Source organism: Chlamydotis macqueenii, chromosome 4 (genome assembly GCF_036417535.1).
Source record: "Chlamydotis macqueenii isolate bChlMac1 chromosome 4, bChlMac1.mat, whole genome shotgun sequence".
Lineage (NCBI taxonomy): Eukaryota > Metazoa > Chordata > Aves > Otidiformes > Otididae > Chlamydotis > Chlamydotis macqueenii.
In genome coordinates, this window is record NC_141559.1 from 28,215,521 (window position 1) to 28,230,099 (window position 14,579).

Below are 14,579 nucleotides of genomic sequence, written 5' to 3' on the forward strand. Positions count from 1 at the left end.
GCCCTCTTCTGGACCTTCTCCAACTGGTCCATGTCCTTCTTATGTTGGAGGCTCCAGAGCTGGACGCAGTACTCCGGGTGGGGTCTCAGGAGAGCAGAGTAGAGGGGGAGAATTACCTCCCCTGACCTGCTGGCCACACTAATATAGCCAGCTGTGTAGCAAGCTACTTTTACATACTTAGGAAGGTGATGCCTAATGTATCTTCTCTATGTCTTAGGGTATTTGTTGGTAAAAATGAATTTTTAATGCCTGCCATCATGGTTGTTTTATACCTTTATTTGAAAATTTGTATTGAAGAACTACCCCGCTAATAAATCACTTGGCGCAGCACCCAACAGGATGTTTGTAGAAAAGTTTAGGTTGAATTGATTTGGACTCAAATCCCATTAAATAGACAACGGAGTAGCTTATGGATTAGAAGCAAAACTTGGTTGTAAATGAATGGCTGGTTTGTCTTCTCATACACAACCCACAAATGGAGGAATGACCAGAAAGGCAATAAATATTTGTTCAAGTCAGTTCAGACCCCCAATAGCAGAATACTGTGTTTCTTTGCTTCACTGAAAGCATCACTGGATGCATACATACTGGAGTTGTTAGACCTAGATTACTCAATGTCTCTGGGCTGAATTCTTGGCTGATGCAAGTTGGACTTACTCCCTTTTCACCCTCCTCTTAGTCCATGGACATGCCTTCCTATGCATCTATCACATCCCAACTTCTCGTCCGTGACTTCATCGTGTCTGATTGACTTGGTCCCAGCACACAATGGCAAGAAGAGAGGAGAAGGTGGCAGTGTCACTTGCCAACTCACGCACAACTATGTCACATCTGATTTACTTCATCCCAGCACACAATGGCGAGAGGAGAGATAGGTGACTCAGATTTGCTGACTCCCTTGGTTGGAATAAGGTATTTACACTGTATATATATATATATACACACACACTAGTCTGTATATTTTTATTTTTTATTTTTTAATTATTTTTATTTAGTCATTTATTTATTATTTATTAATTTTTAATGTCAATATCTCCATACACCCTGGTTTGTAGGTAAACAGAGACTTTTATTCAATAGTTAGACTCATTGGTAAATAATTGGGTACCAGAAATACTTATTGTTTACCATGCCTGTGAGGATTTTATGCCTTGCATTACTTACTAGAAAAAAGATAAGAGAGTAACAAGGAAGGTGGAAGAGAGACAGAGAGAGAGAGATCGCCAGTCCAGGTTCCAGTGTTGGTCCAGCCAACAGGGGTCTCTGGTCTGTAGGAGCACTCATCCAGAAGGTCCCACTCTTTGTTAGGAGGAAACGCTTTTTATCAAGGTAATTTGTCCCTCCTACCATAGGTGATGCTTAGCATGATCTAGGCAGGGTTAGGTGATATTAAGTGTGATCTAGGCTGGGTTACAGATGATGTAACTTAGCATGATCTCCTAAACCTTCATTTACATGATTGGGAGTGTCACTTGGAATGTGCCTTTCGGCATTAATGAGGCACAGTGTCTTTAGAAACACAAGAAATGTGATAATGGGCTAAGGCGAGGTCACCTTATCTCCACGACGATCCATCTCCCAGCCACATCCTGTTGCAGGGTCATGACAACCGTTCCACTCTGTAAGTGTCTGAGACAGATTTAAAGGCTCTGGGGGTCTCCATCCCCCCTGCTCCCTTATAAAGTTTTGCCTCCTGCCATTGTTCGCACCCTTCTGAGCAAAACCAGTTCCTGCTCCAGGGGGTTACAAGTTAGCTTTGGTCAGTTGGTCTCCTACAGTATCACTCTTTCTTCCTTTTCATCATGTTTTATGTTCTTTTCAAATTAGTAAATTATCTGCCAGTATGTCTAGCAAAGCAATGACTGCTTGAACCACACAGGAGTAATGCTCAGCCCCACTTCAAAATGGTCTGGAAGATAAAGGAAGGGGACACTTGAAATTACATTCCTGAAAATAGCAAATGTATGTGTTGCAATCAGGGACTAGTTTAAGACAACTTAACTGTGGCAGTAAGTCACGGACTCCGTGGATGGTGTTCCGGAGACCTTTATTGTTAGTCAGCATTAGTCTTTTATAGTCTATCTAAGTTACACGTGAAGTGCATGCACTTAATCATTTAATTTGATTGGTAGCCATATACTGTTCATGCTCCTTATGCTTAATTTGGATTGGTAATAGTTTTTTGGTTGTCTTTACTATTTTTGCCTTTGGTATTTCCTTATCTTGTTCTAGGTGCTGTTTTTGTTATTGAGCAAGTGGTGTTCAAGGACGTAGCTCAAATTTGTCAATATCAAACAGCTGTACTGCACTCTCTGCCTCCACACTTAACAGGATTGTAGCAACAAATGTGGAGATTTTAAACCAATGAGGCTATTGACTTTGATGTTTGGGATTGCCAAGAGAGATAGCCAATAATGAAACCAGAGCGAAGGTGACCCATAGTTCCCAACCAATAGTCAGCGCTTGCTTCCATTGATCTTATGTACCTGAAAGACTAAGGTGACATAGTTTTCTTCTCAGTAGCCATGTAGCATTATGCAGTCCTGACATCTGATTTGTTGAGTACTATTTGTAACTTTTCAGAACATAGTTATTGTATTGTAATGGTTTGTTAAAATAATGTTGATTTACAGCCTCCTCCTGTTAATTTAGTAATGCTTATACCTTTCACCATTGACCATAGAATTAATGCAGTCCAGATTGTAGTCATTACTCCTAAAAAGTAAGAAAGTCCTTTTCAGATACAATTCAGGCAGTATGAAGAAACCAATAACATGTCTATTCAAGAATATTTTCTAATAGCATGAAATTTAAATACTTTGTGGTAGTTTTCAAAGACAACTTGTCAGGTAGCAAATGAATTATAAAGAACCTTTCACTGGAATGATCTTATTCACTTTTTAATTGGAGTAACTCAAAACCAGGATGTACAAAACACTTCAAAATGAACATCTCAGTTCTGTCAGAAAGAAGAAATAGACCATGTGACCTGAGAGGTTTTTTTTCTGAAATTATATTCTAGTTTGACAATATTTTACTTTTCAGCTAATGAGAAAATCTAACAGTTCCTGTTGCAGGACCAATTTCAGCATACATTGCATTGCTCTTTGCCTGCAGTTAACTACTTGCAAAGATACAGTTCTTTTTCGTATTTGACTCAACTTGAGGTTTCACAGGGCTTTTTTTAAAAGAGGCTGATAAAAAAAGAATGGCTGATAAATGTGATTAAATATATGCTTTTTTCAGTGTCTTTTTTTCTCTTAATGATTTCATATCAGAGAAATACAACTTTGTAGCATACACCATCATGCAAAAAATGTCATTATAGTCCTGTGATGAAAAATATATGAGATTATTTAAAATACCCAGTGATGCAAATTTACAGAACAGAAACAAAAGATTAGCACCAGAGATTTAAAAAAACAAAACCAAAACCAAAAACAATGAAACTATTAATCACCAGAGTGGACAGTTTGCAAGATTAAAAAATAATATTTCAAAACTCAAATAGAGGTGTATTTGGATAGCTGTATTTCAGAGTTCTGTGGTAACTACCTGCTAATTCATATGCTGTAATATTCTAAAATTTTATTATACCAAGAAGCAGATGATTATGAAGAAATTCATTTAAGTGTAGTTACTGTAATATTCAAAATAACTGCCAAGAGCTAGTTGGTAATCCCAGTTATTGAGCTACACATTGTGAAGGAAAAATATACTATGATTTTAGACTAGCCCAGTTAAATGTTATATTTGTTAAAACCTTGGTCTACTAATAATAACACCTCTCAAAAGCCCTTCCATCCCCAAATTTCAGTTCTGAGAGGTGATAATTTTAGTTGTACATACTGCACAAACTGTTTTTGTGTTGTGCTAGGTAGAGAGGGAGAGGTAGACTTAACCCAAAGATATTGGAGGGCCACGAAGATGACCAGAGGGCTGGAGCACCTCTCCTATGAGGACAGGCTGAGAGAGTTGGGGCTGTTCAGCCTGGAGAAGAAGAGGCGCTGGGGAGACCTTATAGCGGTTTTCCAGTACCTCAAGGGGGCTTATAAGAAAGATGGGGAGAGGCTGTTCAGTAGGGCCTGTTGTGATAGGATGAGGGGTAGTGGTTTTAAAATAGAGGGAATCTTCAGACTGGATATAAGGAAGAAATTTTTTACAATGCAAGTTGTAGAACACTGGCACAGGTTGCCCAGAGAGGTGGTGGAAGCCCCATCTCTGGAAACGTTCAAGGCCAGGTTGGATGAGGCTCTGAGCAACCTGATCTGGTTGGAGATGTTCCTGCTCCTTGCAGGGGCGTTGGACTAGATGACCTTTGAAGGTCCCTTCCAACTTTAACCATTCTATGATTCTATATTTATGACCAGTCTTTTTCCCCATGACATACCTGCAGGAACAGCTTAACATTTGGCTCTGCTTATAAAGGGAAGTAAAGTACATGAATCTCAAGGGATTATGTTTCTCTTCTAGACTGTTTGCGTGTAGGTCATGTTGAACTGTTTTGTTTTGTTTTGTTTTCTTGAAAATAGTATTGTACTGAGGAAATAAAATCAGATGGCAACTTTAGATCCACGTGAGGAAAATGATAATTTTATATACATATACCTTCTTTCTGTGTGAGATGATACTCTTTTTCTCACTTTGCTGAAAGTTGTCTTATGAATTCTAATCTCCTACCTCACTGTCTCACTCTATACATATCATCATACATCCAGATGCATCATGAATATTAATTAGTTTGTCATCTCCTTGCCCTTATGAGATTTGAAAATATGTCTTATCTCTGTTGCACTAAATCTCCGTAGAGGCTGGATTATTTCAGTACTTTAGGGGAAAAAAAAGCAAACAGTTTTTTAGGTGTGTAGAACATAGAAGAGGGACAAATCTGAAAAAACACAACTTGTACTCTGGTTGCTCCCACATCCGCTGTGGTGGAGCTGCAGCAAAGCAAGTGTAAATGTGACTCATTTCTCTCTGTCCTGAAGTGAACAAGTTCAGACAGGGTGTCAGATAAATGGGACTCCCAGCCACCCAGCAATTATCTCCCCAGCACCTGAGGCAGGAGGGAGGGCTTGTTTGATTCTGCTGGCATATTGTCTACATTGTTTTTACACATAAAAGTAGCCATAACAGAAACTGACTTCCTTTGCACTGTGTAGCCTGGTGTCACTGGTTTAGCCTTTATGGCTTGATAGAGAGGGAGAGAAAACATAGCATTGAAATAAACTTTTAAGGGTTTCATGTTTGGAATACACAGTATGCATTTTTTAATTTCTGCTTTTTAAAGTGCCCATAAGTAGGTTGGTGCTTGGAAAATAGGACAGCGTGATGAGAATGATTGTTAATATTAACATGCTTTGAATGCAATAGCTTTGCATAAACTTTTATTTTAAAAATGACTTTTTTCTTCCTCTATTTTATAGCAGTCATGTGGTTATATTACCATGATCAGTTTTTCTTAAGTTCAATTTGAAAACCCCTTGTTGTTAAATCATTTCCTTCCCTTTTCATAAACTTCTTTTTTAAAAATTATCTATCCCTCTATGGGTAAATTAGTGTGTATCCAGGAAATGGCCTGATCATTTTTAAAAGCCCGTCAGGAGAGAGGGAGAGATGCTCAGTCAGTAATGCTTTTCCACATTCAGCCTCTTATAACGAACAGAACCCAGTGGAACCTGGCTATGAAGCTCTGGGTAGCACCGATCCATTTTAGAGGGTACATAGTAACATCTCAATACACCTTTTATTGCAAAATAAAAGCGAGATAATTTTCTGTCTGTATGTATAATATATGAATGACAGCTTTTGAGACACTGATACATAAATTATAGATAGCCTTGCAGATTCTGCACTACGTATTATTAATGAAAAACTAAAGATCTTCATCTCCATCCAAGTTACACCCAGATATCTAGGCCACTGGAGAACATATTATAGTGTTGGGGACTATATAACCCAGGCAGTATGCAATAAAATGCTGCCTTTCTGTTGCTTATGGGTAGCATTTCAGTACACAAAATTCCCAGAACCTTCTCCTATTACAGTGGACAGCAGGTTTTTTGCTTTATGAAGAGGAGGCGTGAACAAGAGTGAAGCTGATGTTATATTTTCCTTCACACACATACACAAAGAAGAAATATTTGTATCATGCTTTGACTAGATTATATAATTTCCCACATGGCACAGTGTGCTCTAGGAGTTTTCTCTTTCTGTTCATCATTCCTTCTTCCCATCCCCTCTCTTTGCAATATATTTTAATATTGTTTGATGGGTGCTGTATTTGCCTGTTAGATTCTTTCTCACTTACAGGTTTAGAGGGCAAATGGTGAAGACAATCAAAATTGCCGATATTCTTAATAGCTAAGCTTCTAAAATAAAACCAGAGATACATAACAAAGCACGTAATCCCAGCAAGCCACAGTCAGCAGCAATTCATTTGGTGTTAAAATGGAAACAGTCTATCATAGATGGCTGAGATATTGGTGTTTGTATATTCTTATTGAAGAATGTACTCAGGGAATGTCCATTGCTTGTTTCTTGTAATCTGAGGAGAATATGCTATAATGGACAAATGCTTTAAATTTATTGTGTAAGGCAAGGTACAATAAAAGCTAATATCCAGTGCATGTCTACAATCACAAATTTGACAACAATCAGAATATGTCTGCCTGATTCTGCGCTTAACATTTTTTTTTACTAGGTTTACATGGAGACCTACAGATATTTGCATGTTTGTTTACATTTGATGAATCAGTTGTAACTTCCACACTAATAATGTGGTTTTGTAATGTTTCATTTTTTGCTGTGAGAATTGTTCATGCTGGGACCATTACACAGAAGAGCTATGAATCTTATGCAAAAGGCAGACAATACAAATGAGAATAAATGCAAGCTACAAAAATCAGACTAGAGAGCTTTACACGTCCTGTAGATCCTGCACTGGAAACAGAGAAATCATTCTTTGAGGAATGGACCTTCAAAACCTGTTCAGATCTGAAGTGTTTATTGACTCACAAACCAGATCTTGTCATAGCTTCCTTAAGCAAAGCTTCCAGAGACTCCAGGGGAATTACCACAATAAGACTCAAATCTGCAAAGTGCATAAATGAGAAATTAAAATAAAAATTTGTGTATTTAAGATTTTCACCCAGGGAAACTCGTCCCAGGCAGTTTTCTTTTAGTTACGAGAAGGTAAAATAGGTGCCATCTGCTGGTGATCCAAACAGATATTTTTTCCCCCATCATCTAGCACTCTTGTGCTTGGAAGTAGCTGCCTTATTGAGCTCCTCATTATATGCAGGCATCTTGTGTATGAATTGGATTCCACCTACCAAACAATCCTCATGTGAGTATTTGAATGAGTTGTTTTCTGATGAATAATCTCCCTGCATTTCCTTGCAGACTAAATGAAAATGGAACAAAGGGTTTGGTGAAAGGATGATTTTGTTGGACTGTAGTGGGGTAGCTGCTGGGATTTGTAGGTTGTCTAGCTTCATTTTCCTTAGAGAAGGAGCTGATTCAGCAGTTGCTGTTGTGGTTTACGCTGGTGGCGGTCTGCCCACGCAATCTGCACAGTCGGAGCAATGTAATCACCCTGTAATGCTACTTGAATTGACTTTTAACTTTGACCTGCCATGTATCTACGTGTTTGACTGCTTTGCAGTGGTTGACAAGAGAAGGGCCCTAACTAGGCAAAAAGGCAGGACTTCCAAGGCCTCCACAGACCAAGCACAATAGTTGTCTCCATTCCTCACTACTCTGCTCCCCTCTGCATCACCTTCTTTACTGCTGCCTCCTTCCCATACCTTTTGTAGGAACTTGTAGGTCTTGGCCTACCCTGAGTGTTGCTGTGCATCGCAGCATGCAGAGTCAGAGCAAGCTCTAACGGACCAGGGCATGCGTTCACGAATGGCTCAGGGAAGAAGGCGTGGTATGGGCTATGCCCAAGTGAAAAGAATGTGACATTGTAGCGGAAAGGAAACCACTGACCTTTTTCTATTTCCAAGCTCTGGGAAGCCCACATTGCCAGAAGCCTTTTTCGTCATACGCTGTGAGTAACCCTCAGGGGCACAGTGATTCAGAGCCACATCACTGAGTTATAGTTCACCAATAGTGACTTTCATTAAATGCTTCTCGTGCAGCTTCTAGCTAAACATAGTGGTATCGAGGTCAAAAATTATGCAGATCTGAAGGCTGATGAAAACGTGTCTGAAGTTACAGTACTTAGAAATAAAAACTTTGGAAGTGAGATTGAATCTGGAATATTGAGTTTAGGACAGGACCTTGGATATAGATGATGGAAGGTATCCATGACCTTTATTTCAAGATTCTAGTGCTAAGTAGTGTCAGGGAAAATGTTCCGGTCTGGATGTACAAAAGTCAGAATAAAAATACGGAATTACAGTAACTTTATTTTCTGCTTCTTTGTGCTGCAGGGGAGAACAGAAGTTGGCTTTTCTCCCTTGCTGGTCATCATACCTTCTTCCATCAGTTCATATATGCAGGAATACATACATGTATTCTTGCAAGTAAGAGTCTTGTAATGGAGCCATGTTTCTAACCCATCTAGTTTAGTATCCTATAAGCAAACAGTTTATAGAATTTTCAGTCTCATGTGCAGAGTTTTATGTTGCATGTGCTGATACAAAATCAAAGGATTTAGGCAATTCTGACTTTCCCCTCATGTTCCTATGCTTCAGAATAAATTGTGCTGTGCTTTCTTTTAGTACAGTGCAGTTCTGTGGGGCTTGCCTTTTAAATATACTGTTTCAAAACAAGTTTTTGGAAATAAGTATTGTGGCAGCAGGATGCCGAGTGGTGTGTGGGCTGTGTGAAAGTGGCTCAGAAATGTGAAACTCCAGCATCATGGCTCATAGGTATTATTGGACACCAAGCAAGTAAAGCAATAAAAGCTACAAAGTAAAGGCTGTCAGCTGCTGATTTTTACGGTGTAGAAAACAAACAAATGTTCCTCTAAGCCCTTTCACCCATTATGTTTGTGCAGAACAGGGAAGATGAGACATGATGTGCAACTGTATGCAATATTGTGTATTTGAAATCCTCAAAGCTAGAGCCAGGCATTTATCACCAAAATTAGGATTATGGTGCACACTGAGGAGCCGTTTAGTCATATGTTTTTTGTCTCTGGTTGTGGCTAGTGGTGCTTTAAGAGAAAGAATAATAATTATTGTTGTATCAGACAGCCTAGGTGGAAGCTGTGTCTCTTTCCTAGTGTTTGACTAAAGCAACTAGAAATGAAAGATTTAGCTTAAAAAGTCAGGCAATAGTAAATGTAAAATAACGGCATACTTGTGTTCCAGACAACTGTTCTTTCTGGAATTTTGGTGTGCTTTATTGATTATTCTTTTTCTCTCATTTTGAAAGCAATGTAGTCAACCAAGCCCACTGAAAACAGTGGAAAGATTTTTATTGGCGTTAATGGATGTTGGATCAGTCCTTTAGACTTGTAGCTGGCTTTAGATGCAGAAGGATGCAAAATTAAATGTCAAAATATAAAAATAGATATATATGTATGTATTTAAAATGCTTATACACACACACACACACACAAATATATATATATATAAACTTCCTTAAAACATCTCTGAAACAATTGTGTAGAATAAACAGTGTTTGCAGAATAATGGTTTTAGTGGCAGTCATTTGTTATGCTTTGATTGCTGTGCTGTTCCTGAATAATTTGGTGCATTTCTTGCCAGACAAACTCATGTCACACCACATGTACTACTTATTTCATGTCAAGGCCACACATGTTTGGGCAATATCTTCAAAGTATTGTAGAGCCTTGTAACGGATTGTTTTCTTCCTATATCTTTGATTAAATAAAAACAGAGGAGTTCAGAATTGAAATATATTAGAGGTGTTTTTTTTTTCTTAGTTGACCCCTTCTAAGTAGTTTTACGTATTTATTTTGCCCCTTTTAAAATGTTGACACCATGTACATAGATTTATGTATATCTATAGATACTGTATAGATGTAATGTACTTATACGCACCCAGGGTTTTTGATTGCACATACTGATTTTATGTGTCTCTCTTGTTTATTCTCTAAAAATTGAAGAGGAAAATAATTTTGGGTTAAACAGTTAGAATTATGTATATGGTAGACGATTATGTTTAAGTGGAGATCTAAAAATGAGAATATATGAATGCTATAAATATTGGCCATATTTTTAAATGAATAGACATAGCACTCCTTCCCACATCCAAAGCTGCCACTTTATATTTGGAAAGAAAAGTGATACCTTTATGAAGCACGCACGTGCATCTCCTTTGGTGAGTTACCTCCCTAGTCCGTGAAGACTGTATTCTCTCCACTTTCCATTCCAATTAAACTGTAGGGGAAAACTATATTTTTAAAATACAGCAGGCGTGTTCCCATTATTAGTATGTTGTAATGGAACACAACAGATGTTCCTATCAACAAAACATTGCATCTCAGTGGGATATTCTTATGTAAATACTAAAAATGCATGCAAATACAATTTGATATCAAAACAGCAGCACATTGAAATACTTAGGTCACAAGTGGTGTGAAGGGTTTAAACTTAAATAGTTTATCTCTCTAACTTAAAGAATTAGAAACTCCAACCCAAGTCCTGAGCAACCAGTATGATTTGTAACATGAAATTACTGCAGGCCTCAGGAGATAATCTGATTATTCAAACATTGCAGATAACAAGGAATACTGAAGCTCCAAGTTAACAGGTTTTAAAATTCACTTATTACTGTTTTTTCTCCTATTTGAAAAATGCTGCTTTTTATTCAAGTGGGTTGCATGGCTGTAGCAAGGTGGGTACAGAACATCACTTATGTTCTATGTTATGTGGAACACTGTGACTCAACAATTCAGTATCTTCCTTAGTGCAGTGGAGGGAACAAAAGGACCCTGTAAAACATGCCAAATATGCGAAGAAGCATCTGGCTGAAGAGAGATTAATGCCTTTCTGCAAAGTGGCCATCATGTCAGATCCCAAAGGCACAGACTTGTATTCAGATGATTTAGGGCCTTTAAAATACCTCCTTTACTGTCTTTTGAGTACTTTTATTACTTGGATTAGGAAGGTAGGAACTGAAGATACCACTAACTTCTCTGTGTCAAATATTTTGTTTGATCTGAACAATATAAAGCCTTCCAATGCAACAACTAAAATGCTCAGTGCAAAGCCCATGCCTGCATTCTTTTGTTTTCTGTAAAGTTTTTGAGTGCTTTTCTTACGTTTGTAACTTGGCCACTTGAAGTGTCCATCAGAAGAGTCAGAAGGAAAAAAGTAGAATCCTCTGTGTGGTGTTTGTCAGCCCTCAGAGGCTCCGAACCCTGGATTGCTTTGGGTAAAACATGGTCCATGTGGCTGTCAGTGCTCTATCAGTCCTGCATCATCACCTTCAACAATGAAAACAGAAAATCATCAGAAAGTGAAACAGGCAGAGGTGAACCCTACAGCATGTGTCTGGCCCCAAAGAATTACACGAAACTTAAGATGTACATGAGCTGTTTTCTTCTTTCTAATGACTTTCTAATACTGGGTCCTCTTAGAGGTAAGTCAGAGCTGCACCATAGAGAAGCTTCAGTTTCTTCAGAAGTGAAAACTGAGATTCGCATGGACTCTACTGACTGCAGTACTTGTCTCATAAGAAAAAAAAATAACAAATACTATGAGATTTTCCATTAACACAGCAAATTGGCAAAGTTGCAGAAGCAGTTAAACTGAGGCTGTTCTCGTCACTGCACAGGGGATGTCCTGTAGTTAGGATGAGGTAATATCGGACCTTTTTTTTTAATAGAAGCTTCTTAGCTCTCTGTACTAGTCCTTATGTCAATCTATGCTGTTGTAGGTGGTGAGAAATGGAAGAAATATGCTTGAAATTACAGTTTCCCAACAGATTAAAACTCTTAACTGGCAAGCTGACCCAATCATAGTGGCTATTTCTTCGAAAGTGTAGAAATGAGAAACCAAACTTTTCAAATTTTTATGACCTGTGGCAATTTTTCCAATTACGTGAGACATTTACAATGTGAGATGACATTGGGAAAGATATGTAAGGGATTTGAGAACTTATAAAAATAGTGTGAGCAAGCACAATTTTATGGTAGCCTAGCAGTAGCTGGAGTCAAAGGTGTGAGTGAAGACACTTGGCTGTAGGATACCCCAGTACTTTAGTTCCCAGAAATTGTCAGCCGCAAGACATGTATCTGTTGACTTCTGCCACACATCCAACGGGTACTAGATTAAGCAGAAACCATAGCCTGGATGTAGGCCTCTAATGAGCTTAATTGTCCTCTGTGAGAAGCAGCGAGGGAGTATGTGGCCATGTATTCATATTGCATTTGTTGCAGTCAGCAAGAATAGTTATATTGGCACTGAAGCTGTAACTCAAGAAGCTAGCAGGCCTCTCTGGTGAGGTGTCAGAAGCCACTAGTAGTTTCACTGATGGGTGTTGGGTAGTTGGTCAAACTCAAGATGCAGACATGTCATGTACACATTGTCCATTTTGTTTCCTCTTTTACCACTGCACGTAGTTTCTGGTCAGGTTGATTACCTAGAGTGAACCCCCTCCCGTTTGCCTTCTTTTCCCTTCCATCCTTCGTCTCTTGCCCCCTTTCTCCACTTCCCTTTTGATGTTTCTTTGTTCCCACGTCCTGCAGGAAAGTACACAGCTACCATCGAAACAACATCAATATTATTAGAGAGATTTTTTTTATCTTTTTCCAATAAGGTCATCACAGGAAATGTCTAATTTGTTCTGAAAGAGTGTTCCATAAATCTTATCACTTTCATAAATGTCAACTTGGCATTTCAAAGGGTTGTTTGAAAAGAAATTACTGAATGTGTTTAGAATGCTATGACTATAAATATAAGGTATCCAAAAGAACAGTGATCTTCAGAGAAGCAAATCTGACCAGTGGATGGTGAAAGTTTTATGTTCACAATTTCAGCTTTCTGAAAGGCATGTGCAATTTTTTTTTAGAATAATCAGAAGTATTTTTCTCATTCATAAAGACATTTGTTGAAGGAATAGCAAATATTTGGAGAAGTACAAGTACAGAGAGTGTGTGGTTTTGTTTCTTATTTACAATACCCATATTGTCCATGCTTGTGCCAACACAAAATGAGGTAATTCCTTTTCTGAAATTACTTCCACTGTAGGCAAGTTAGGCCCTGCACAGACAGAACAGAAACAGAAATATGATGGAATTAACGTTATAAATTATTATTTTACTCACTTTATATGAAGCTGAGCTAATTAGCTGTTTATTGCCCTCTTTCTCATGTGATGATTGCAACTTGTTTCAATGTCTTCATTCATTTTGAATAGCTTCCTGTCTTTTCCACACTGAAGCAGCAAAATAATGTCACCTGAAGCCCGGGTTCTATGTGAAACGTTTCTATGGAATCTAATAAAGACTTCACTAATCCTCTTCAGTCTCTATATAAATAACGTAGCCATTTTTTTTTTCTTTTCTCAATTTTACAGTCATTCTGCAATTTTTGGAGTTGTGCAGGCTCCCTCTGGTGGCCAAATACCCCTGGCCAGTCTAGAAATATTTTTAGTCATAGCGAGGTAGAACATAGCAATTTGATAGAGAGATTAGTTCTTATATTTGACTTTTTATTTATGTGGGTTATCATTAACAATCGAAATTTATATAACAATACAAATATAATAAAATTAAATAAATATAAATATAAATTTGTTATGATATTCTAACAGTCTTCCAAGTGAAGACTCCTATTTAATTTAAAAATATTTTGGTATCTTAGTTTTTAACCAGCAAAGCAAGCATAGTTTCTTCCTTTCAAAGACTGCAAGACCAGGAAAGTTAATTTTAACAGTCTTTATCATCAGACACTGATATCAGGGCTGAAAAAGAAACAACTATCTTGCCACTGTTTCACGTTTCCATCTTTCTAGATGCTGTTCTCACTTCTTCTATATTTGCTATTATGCCTTGCAAAGCTGGAAAGTTTAGTGAATTTAGTCATTTAGACTTCATATTAGAAGATTTGAGCTTTTGTCTTTTCCTCTGCATGGCAGCTGTCTGGCTAATATGGAAAGCTTTTTCTTCTTTCCTACTTGAGGTGGGGTGTGATGGGGAACCAGGATGACCCCTCATGTTCACAGCTGCTGAACAGATAAGACATGCTTTGTGAAGCAGAGCATGGCAGTGTTGACCATTTACCAGGATAAAGATGTCAAGGCATCTTGAGTGCTTTCATTTCTATAAGGCATTTTCTAATATTTTGTAATTTGTATCTTGTGTTGTGTAAGTTTTAACAGGATAGTACAAAGACTGAATGTGAACTATGAACCACTTATTTTGTTATTTTTTTTAGGCTAATCCAGTGTCTACTAACATCAGTGGTAGCCGTGGTCTTCATCAGAGGTAAATCATGCTCTTACCTAACTTGTATTCAGAACAGAAAAGAGAAAAGATCGCCTCCCTTCATGTTTTTAGAATTACAAACTAAGTTGTTTTTTTTTCTTACTGTAATTTACTTTCACTCTTTCTGTGTAGTAGGATAAAAGTAAAAAATGTTTCAGACCTTGTACTG